The sequence below is a fragment of the Helianthus annuus genome, chromosome 12, assembly GCF_002127325.2.
Source record: "Helianthus annuus cultivar XRQ/B chromosome 12, HanXRQr2.0-SUNRISE, whole genome shotgun sequence".
Lineage (NCBI taxonomy): Eukaryota > Viridiplantae > Streptophyta > Magnoliopsida > Asterales > Asteraceae > Helianthus > Helianthus annuus.
Window position 1 is genome coordinate 147,492,878 of NC_035444.2, and position 8,377 is coordinate 147,501,254.

At 35.6% G+C, this 8,377-nt stretch overlaps 1 long non-coding RNA gene and 1 pseudogene across 1 annotated transcript; both read right to left on the bottom strand.

Annotated features, from left to right (window-relative positions):
- Positions 1-694: 694 nt before the first annotated feature.
- LOC110895748 lies at positions 695-3,012 on the bottom strand. Its single transcript, XR_002567344.2, has 4 exons — positions 2,326-3,012; positions 2,108-2,233; positions 1,439-1,594; positions 695-869 (listed from the first exon to the last, which is right to left on the bottom strand). It is a non-coding gene; the product is annotated as an uncharacterized LOC110895748 (long non-coding RNA).
- A 2-nt stretch (positions 3,013-3,014) lies between these two features.
- Positions 3,015-8,377, bottom strand: LOC110895749 (annotated as a pseudogene).

An 8,377-nucleotide genomic window follows, 5' to 3' on the forward strand; every position in this document is an offset into this window, starting at 1 on the left:
TCAGGCTAACCCTACTCACAAGTGCTCCCTTCAATCCATCAATCACTGTGAGTATACTCGACCCCTCTTTGCTTTCAGCACTTTTGGTGTTACATACGTTACTTATTCTAAATCACAATCGAACACACTACTCAATTATTTCAAACGCTAACCGTTACTGCATATATTACGTGACTAAATGAATGCTTGTTGTTATGTTTACACGTGGAATGCTGTCTACCTGCCTTAACGACGATAGTACTATAGTTTGGACTTAGCACCCGTTCACACGGGGGTTGTTAAGGACAATTACTTGCATGGATTACGGTGGTAATCATGTATTGCGAACTGCCTCGGGCAGTCACTACAAAAAAATTGCCATCTAGTGGCATACAAAAAGTGCCATAAAAAACCAAATAAATGCCACTAAAGGCCCATGTTGGAATGAGCGGCACACAAAAAAAGTGCCACTAGAAGTGGTGACACTAAAGCCATTTAGTGGCACTTTTTAATCTGCCGCTGTAAAGTTTTGGGTTTTTAGTGGCACAAATTTTGTGCCAGTAAAAACTTTTCCTAGTTATATATCTATTCTACTTTTAGTGGCACTTTAGTTTGTGCCACTATAAAAAAGGACTTTTGTAGCACAGATTGTGGGTAACAATTCTTTCTAATTAAAAACACACTAAATCAGTTTGAATAAAATAAAATGTACAACTATAAAATGTAGAAATTATAATATCATAATTTCAACTATAAGTTCAATACATAACATATTCCAAATATTTACAACATAAGTCTTCAGGTAGGAATATTACTATAAAAAAATTAGCTCCAAGCGATCCATGAATCTTGTTATCTCTATTCCTCCCATGCTTTACATGATGTCAACTCTGCCATGATCAACCATATAATTAAGCATCAGCAATGCAAAATATATGAAACTAGAAAAAGAATAGATGCATGCCTTAAGCCAAAATATATAGATTAGCATAGAAACCATATGTAGCATCCTAACAAAGGTGTCATGTGAGCAATTCTGTTGTGTCATATACATGTATATTGAAAACTAAAAACATGTTCAGATGGATCAAAAGTGCCTAAAATGTAATGCCATCCGTGATTTAGAAAATAAAGAAAGACAAATACCAAATACATGTTTTTCACATGAAGATCCAACCACTAGCCACAGAATATAACTAACTAGATATGTAATGACTATAATAGATTGGGTGACTACAAATAAAATCGAAGATAAATTGTCGGATTTGGAAGGCTTTCATTTTGTTCATCTTTTGAAGTTACATCTACCTTCTTTTCAGTAGATTCATGGATAGTTTTGCACCGATTTTGTTATATTAAAAGATAACATTCAGTTAAAACCTAAAAGCTAAAGTAAAATGGGAACTCTAAGAAAGAAAACTGAAGAAATTAAAGATGGGCATGATAATGATATGCTGACCTCCGTTATTCTATTCTGGTTTGAGAGTTGTGTTCTTCATAGATATAGATGAAGTGGTTGCCTTAGACGGTACGTTGTAGGATGTTTCAGTTTGAATAAAATCACAAAGGTTTTCCAACTGAACGGTTCTTGTAGTCTTGATCTAGTGCATAAAAGCTGTAACAAAATAGAACATGACCCATTAACAATCAATAGACAAACTTCATAAAGCAAGTCACAATTGAAGATCATGATTTAATAATACTACAATGAGTGAGGGAATAGAAATCAAGCTTTAAAAAAATCAGATCAGCAGTAGGTCATACTTTTAAACATAAGTTACACTATGTTGCTACATAATACTTGTCGAAGCTGGTAGGCATAATTTTATTTCCTTTGTTTTTTTATTAATATCTTAATAATAGTGGCATTTTGTAAGAAGCTTTATTAACTTATAAATTAGCATAGTTGCAGATGATGTAAATTCAATAAAGGATACAAGTGACGATATGTCTTGGGAAATGGAGAGAATTTAACTCCCAGCCTCTCTGGTGGGGGAGGTGGAGGAGGCCCACCTCCAGACACCACCAGATTAGAGGTGGCAGCAGGAGCCCCACCTGTCCGTTAGGGCGGAGGACGTGCGGTCCTAGATGGTCTCTTTTCAAAGTCCGCATATTGCATCTTACTAACCGTTGAAGAACCAAGTGCACTTCCGTCAGTAGAATGATTGGCGGAAGCGTCAGGAGTTTGTGTTACTCATTCCTTAACTTCAGGAGTTTGTGTTACTCATTCTCTAACATTCACCACCATTTCCATCTGTAACACCATGAAAAAAACACATTACAATTATCAAAAACATCAATGAATTAATGAAGTAAAGATCAACTTATCGTATAACGAAGAGTTACCTCGGTAGTACTGGATAATGTCGCGATTCTAGCCTCAGCTGCATCGAGCTTAATAACTAACTCTTTCATCTCATGCTAAAGCTCTCGGTTCTTCTGCTTAAGCTCCACAACATCCACTTCTAACTCCTCTAAAGTTTTTAGCTTTTTATCAATATCAATATCTTTTCTGACTGCATCTTTTTCTTTCTTTTGAAGAATTCCGACTTGTTGCTTTAACAACAACAGCTGCCCTTTCGTCTGATTCGCTTCAAGTTGAAACTGTCTCTGAAGCTCCTTAATTTTACTCCTCGCGGAATCCAATTCCTTCTTGTACGAAGCAGCTTGAAGAACTTCTTGCAGTTTCTTCCTCTCAGTTTGTAACGTGCTGATCGTCTTGTTTAACATATTGATAAGGGTTGACAAGACCAAATCATATATCTCTCCGTATGGGAATTGTTCCTAAACAGTATTAATCGGCCATAATTTTTTAATATGATGCATTGCAGTGCAGCCGCTACTGCTGCGATCGTGCAGCCGCCGCTGTTGCGTGGGGCGCTGCTGCTGAGGAGTGCATGCAGTGCGACGCTGCTACTGAGGTGACCAGATTCTAGTGGAGATGGCCGGATTTCAGTAGAGGTGACCAGATTTCAACGGAGATGATCGGAAGTGGTTGCATTTTAGTGGAGGTGACCTACAAACACTATATAAAATCAAGAAATATGACTATATAACTAAAATAAACAATAGTATAAAGAACCGTAACCGTGTCTGTCGTCGGAGGTGGTTGGATTTCAGTGGACGTTACCGGAGGTGGTTGGATTTCAGTGGACATATTAGCAGTCGCCGCTAATGCTGTCGTCACTAAAGCTCATAATTCTTGTAATGATAGGAGGCTTGAATAAATTACTTCTTAATTGTGACAAGCACCTTGGCATAGTTACACCATGCCTTAGTTAATGATAAATTAGTATTTTGAATAAGATATAATATTGTTTAAACAGATATATAATTCAAACTCATTTTCATTTCTCATTTTCCATCATACATAGTCGAAAATTTATTTCTCAACTAATTACTTATTATGAAACTCTTTTTGTACTAGTCAGCTCAAGACCACATCTGTAAATTTACGATAAGCTCGAGGATAGAAATGGGAATTGGTACCACTATAAACACATAGTGACAGAACATATATAGTTTTACTATTATCAAATTTAGCAAATGCAATTGACTTAACTGTTAATGTCATAATCAGATCCGTCCATTGTATTATTACTATATGCCATATCAATTCTGATTTACCATGATAAGTTTGACTCAATGCATTGCATAATCCATTCAAAATATATGCTATAACTTAGCAGTCTACCTGCTGATGCTTTTGCTTTCTCTTTTTCAGCTGATACAATCTCGCAGCCTGTTCTTTCGGCCCAAATTTCCAGTTGGTCACTCACAGCAGCCCTGAATATATCACCAGCCGCCAATAATATCTACAGATTTTTAATATAATTATTTAGTAGAGTAACCAAAAGATACTTCACTCTGTTGTACATCAATTGATCATACAAGTTTTCAAGATTTAACTCTTTACTATACGAAGACATAAAATGTTAAAGAGTAAAATGCCATTTTCGTCCCTGAGATTTGGACAGTTTTGCGACTTACGTCCAAATGTTTGTTTTTCTGCATCTGGATTCAAAAGGTTTGAAATCTTGCTATTTTCATCCAGCTCGTTAACTCCATCCATTTTTTCTTCGTTAAGTCAGGGGCATTTTTGTCTTTTTTGGTTAACTTAAAGAGCAACCCGGTCTTTTTCACTTTATGTACAAGCATTTAAAATACCCCTGACCGAATCCATTACACCGAATTGCCCTTTAAGTTAACAAAAAAGACAGAAATACCCCTGACTTAATGGAGAAAAATGGATGGAGTTAACAAGCCGGATGAAAATGACAAGATTTCAAACCTTTTGGATCCAAATGGGGAAAAACAAACTTTTGTACAAAAATCGTAAAACTGGCCAAACCTAAAGGACGAAATGACATTTTACTCCGAATGATAAAAGTATCAACAAATCATGAACTCGCTGAAGCACCTTCACTCTTCAACCGATAAGCCAGTTTAGTTTCCCTGCCACTAAAACACCAAAAATCAGTTGTTTCAAACCGAACTGGACTCAGCAGAATATTAACGAAATAAAAAGATACAATGTAAAATCCATGATCATTAGATATACCAAGAGATGTAGTTTTTCCACCTCCATTAACACCAACTATCACGATTACTGCCGGTTTCCTATATAAATAACATCATTAATAATAATCATCAACAAACTAAGAACATAGAAATAGAAACATGCGTAAGATCCCAAGACATGCGTTACACAAACCTGAATCCAAGTTTAAGCTCCGTTTTAGCAGCTTTGGTCGTCAAGATATCCAGCACACTCTTCTTCAAAGCATCCTACATAATATACTAATAAGAAAGGAGTGAAAATTTTTCGGAAGCTTGTAATGTTTTGCAGTGTACTTTATTTTCATTTACACGTAACGTTTTGCAGTGAAAAATTATAAATTAAAATCACATTCACAACACTTGCCTTTATTTCAGTTCACGATTCGAGCTTTCCAGCATATATATCATCCCGCAAGCTCTCAGCAATCTTTATTGTAATCTTTGGGCCAAAATCCGACACCAATAATGCCTAAAAGCATAGAAGATAAGACATATTTTCATTGAATAATTTACTAACCTATGCACATGACTGATTACTGATCATCAAATTTCTATCTTTTATGAGCACAAAACAAGTTTCGGGTTTGGTTGTAAGCAGTCTGTGTTTTCAGCTGTTTGATATGGCAAAAAATAATTAAAATGAAAACCCACCAAAAACCCAACAAATTAATTACATATTCAATCTGATTATTTCCATTACTTTGTTTTCTTACAACGTTTAATCTGATATTTGGAAGGTAGATATTCTGAATCATAATCAATAATTGCCTAACATATTTATATAATAATCACCTCTCAGAAGTCAACACTAGTTTTTCATTGACCAAATCCTTTAGTCATCTAATCGCAAATCATTACCATTCAAATCCAATGTCATTCCTGTTGCAGCACTTCTCCCTAATCAATACTAAAATTCACATAAATCTTCCAATAAAAATGTTACAAAACTACCTCTTCAGTTTCGATATGATTCAGTTCAGAATCTTTTTAGTATTTTTGCACTACCTATTGGTAGACATAAAATACATCTCAAATCAGTTCTGCACCTAATTACGTATCTTAACCACTCAAATCCCATTTTACTTCAGTTACACCAATTCTCCCTAATCAACACTAAAATTCAGGTATATTTCACAACAAAAATATTATAAACTACCTCGGTACCTCCAGTTTCGATACGAGTCGGTTAAGATACGGTTTAGTACTTTTGCACTACCTATCAGTACACACAAAATCAGTTTTGCAACCTAATTACAAATCATAACCTCTCAGATCCAAATGTCATTCCAGTTGCAACAATCCTCTCTAATCAACACTAAAATTCACATAAACTTCACAATAAAAACATCATAAAACTACCTCTTCAATTTCATCTATCACACAATCGGTATCAAAGAGATTCCAGTACAGGAGTAGCTCATCAATAACTGCCAAATTATCTCTCGATTTCGTCATTTCAATATAAATTTTACTGAAAACAGAGTTGTGTTTAAAATAAGGTACTTATTTGTATTGTAAACTATACCGAGGATACCATACTGAACCGTTATCGACGGAACAACATCATTACATGTACTCATTTTTACTAACCGAATCGGTTTAGATACTTTTTGGTATTTTTGCACTACCGGTATCGTATCAGTTTGTCTATATACATCTCAATCAGTTCTGCACAGCCATAACCACTCACATCCAAATGTCATTCCACTTAGCAATGCTCTCTAATCAACAATTAAATTCACATAAACATTAACAAAAGTACCTCTTCAATCTCATCCAGAACTCGATCCGTATCCGACAGATTCCAATACAGCAACAACTCATCAATAACCGCCAAATTGTCTCTCGTTTTCGTAAATCCACCGGAGAATATCTTCTCGACGTCTTTCTTCGCCTTCTCTTTGATCAACCGTCCTAGTTTGGTGAAGAATCCGGTCTCGGAACCGGCAGCAGAGCACCGGAGGGTTGAGAAGTGAGGGCCGCCGGTGGCCGGAGAGTGGAGGCGGAAGAGGTGTAGCGGAGAGAGGTGGTGGAAGACGGTGGTTGAGCTAGGGTTTGAGATGAAGGTTCTGGATGATGTAGAGAGGTTTTTAGAGAGTGAGTGAAGATGAAGATGCCATTTGGTTGAAGAGGAATGGGGATTTTGGGCGGAAAAATATTTAGGGGAAATTTTATGGAGGGAAATAAGAAAATTTTAGATAAGTGTTTTAAATCTTTGTTAAAAATTAAAAGTTTAGTGATAGTGGTGTTAAATAAGTTGTGTTTGTGGGGTTAACGGATTCAATTCGAACCTGAAAATAGTGTTAAATATAAGAGTATGAACACGACATGAATATTAGCCGGTTGACTCGAACAAGACTTGTTTATGACCCTATTTTTTTTTCTTTCGCATGCCAATATTTTAAATTGATATTTAATAAAACAAATACAAATGTATATAAAATCATTATTTTTTAATTATAAAATATTGTGTTAATTTTTTTATGTTATAATTCTGACATAAAATATCCAATCAATATATTTTATAACATAAACACATTGTTAAAAAATAAAAAATAAAGTATATATGGGTTAAACATATCAACCTGCCACTTAGTCGGCTTAACACAAACCCGACCTATTTAGCAAAACGGACTCACGAGTTACATCGGTAAATAAGCAATGTATTAAAAATATTATTTGATTAGCAACAATACTTGTATTACATTTGTGATTTAGTGACATAGGATTTAAAAGTAATAATTGAAAATGTGTGTCAAGCAAATATGGTATACATAAAGTACTATTGAGGATCTAAATTAGTGTCATAAAAGTTAAATGCCATTAAAAGTGTTATGTTAAGCAATTATGGCATACACAAAGTGCCACTAAACACTTAAATTAGTGTCACAAAAGTTAAATGTCACCAAAAGTATGTCCTAACCAATAATGGCATACACAAAGTGCCACTAAAACTTAAACTAGTGGCATAAAACATAAATGCCACAAGAAATGTGTGCCACTATATGGCATTTTTTTGTAGTGTAACATGCTTCGTTTTCCTATGTGTACGTGCTGGTTATGCGTAAATTATGTCGAACTCTACTATTCTATTGTCAAACTTGTATGCTCACCTTTACATTATATGTATTGACTTTATTTTAACGTATGTGACAGGTGTTTAAGATGATTAGCTGCTAGGAAGGCGAAGCTAGAATAAGAGTCTAGAGCATAGTTGTCTGTAGATCTTGCGGATCGAGTCTCTAGACATAGAAAAACAATTTTTATATTTAAAATCTGAGTTGTCGGAACAGAATATTTGACTAGTTGTTATCTGTAATAATTTGTTTACTTTAAGGTACGGTATGGGACGTATTATATAATTTGAATAGTAATGATAATTGTTGTGAAAACTTCTGGACAATCTGTTTCGCTCAGTGCCATGCCCCGATAATTCCGCCATCGGTTGGGGTGTGACAATTTATATCTCACCCTCTCTCTCTCTTCCTTTAAAGTTGCAGACCTCATTTGAAGTTCCAAACCTTCTTTTCACCCCATCTCTCATATCTCTCTCTCTTTCTCTTGAAATACCTCACCACCATCATCTTCCACACCTTCAGCCCTCTGAACCCTACCCACTAACTGATGAAGATTTTGAAACTCATCCCTCTACCTGATGAAGATTTTGAAACTCATCCCTCTCTGGACATCACCATCGCGGTCGATCGCCGCCCCCATTCGCCGCCCCCTTCATCTTCTCCATCCTTTCCCGTCCGGCGACATCACCACCGCCGCCATCATCATCGTTGTGATGAGATGTGGTGTTATGTTGTTCTCTGCTTCTTCTACTTGAAGCCAT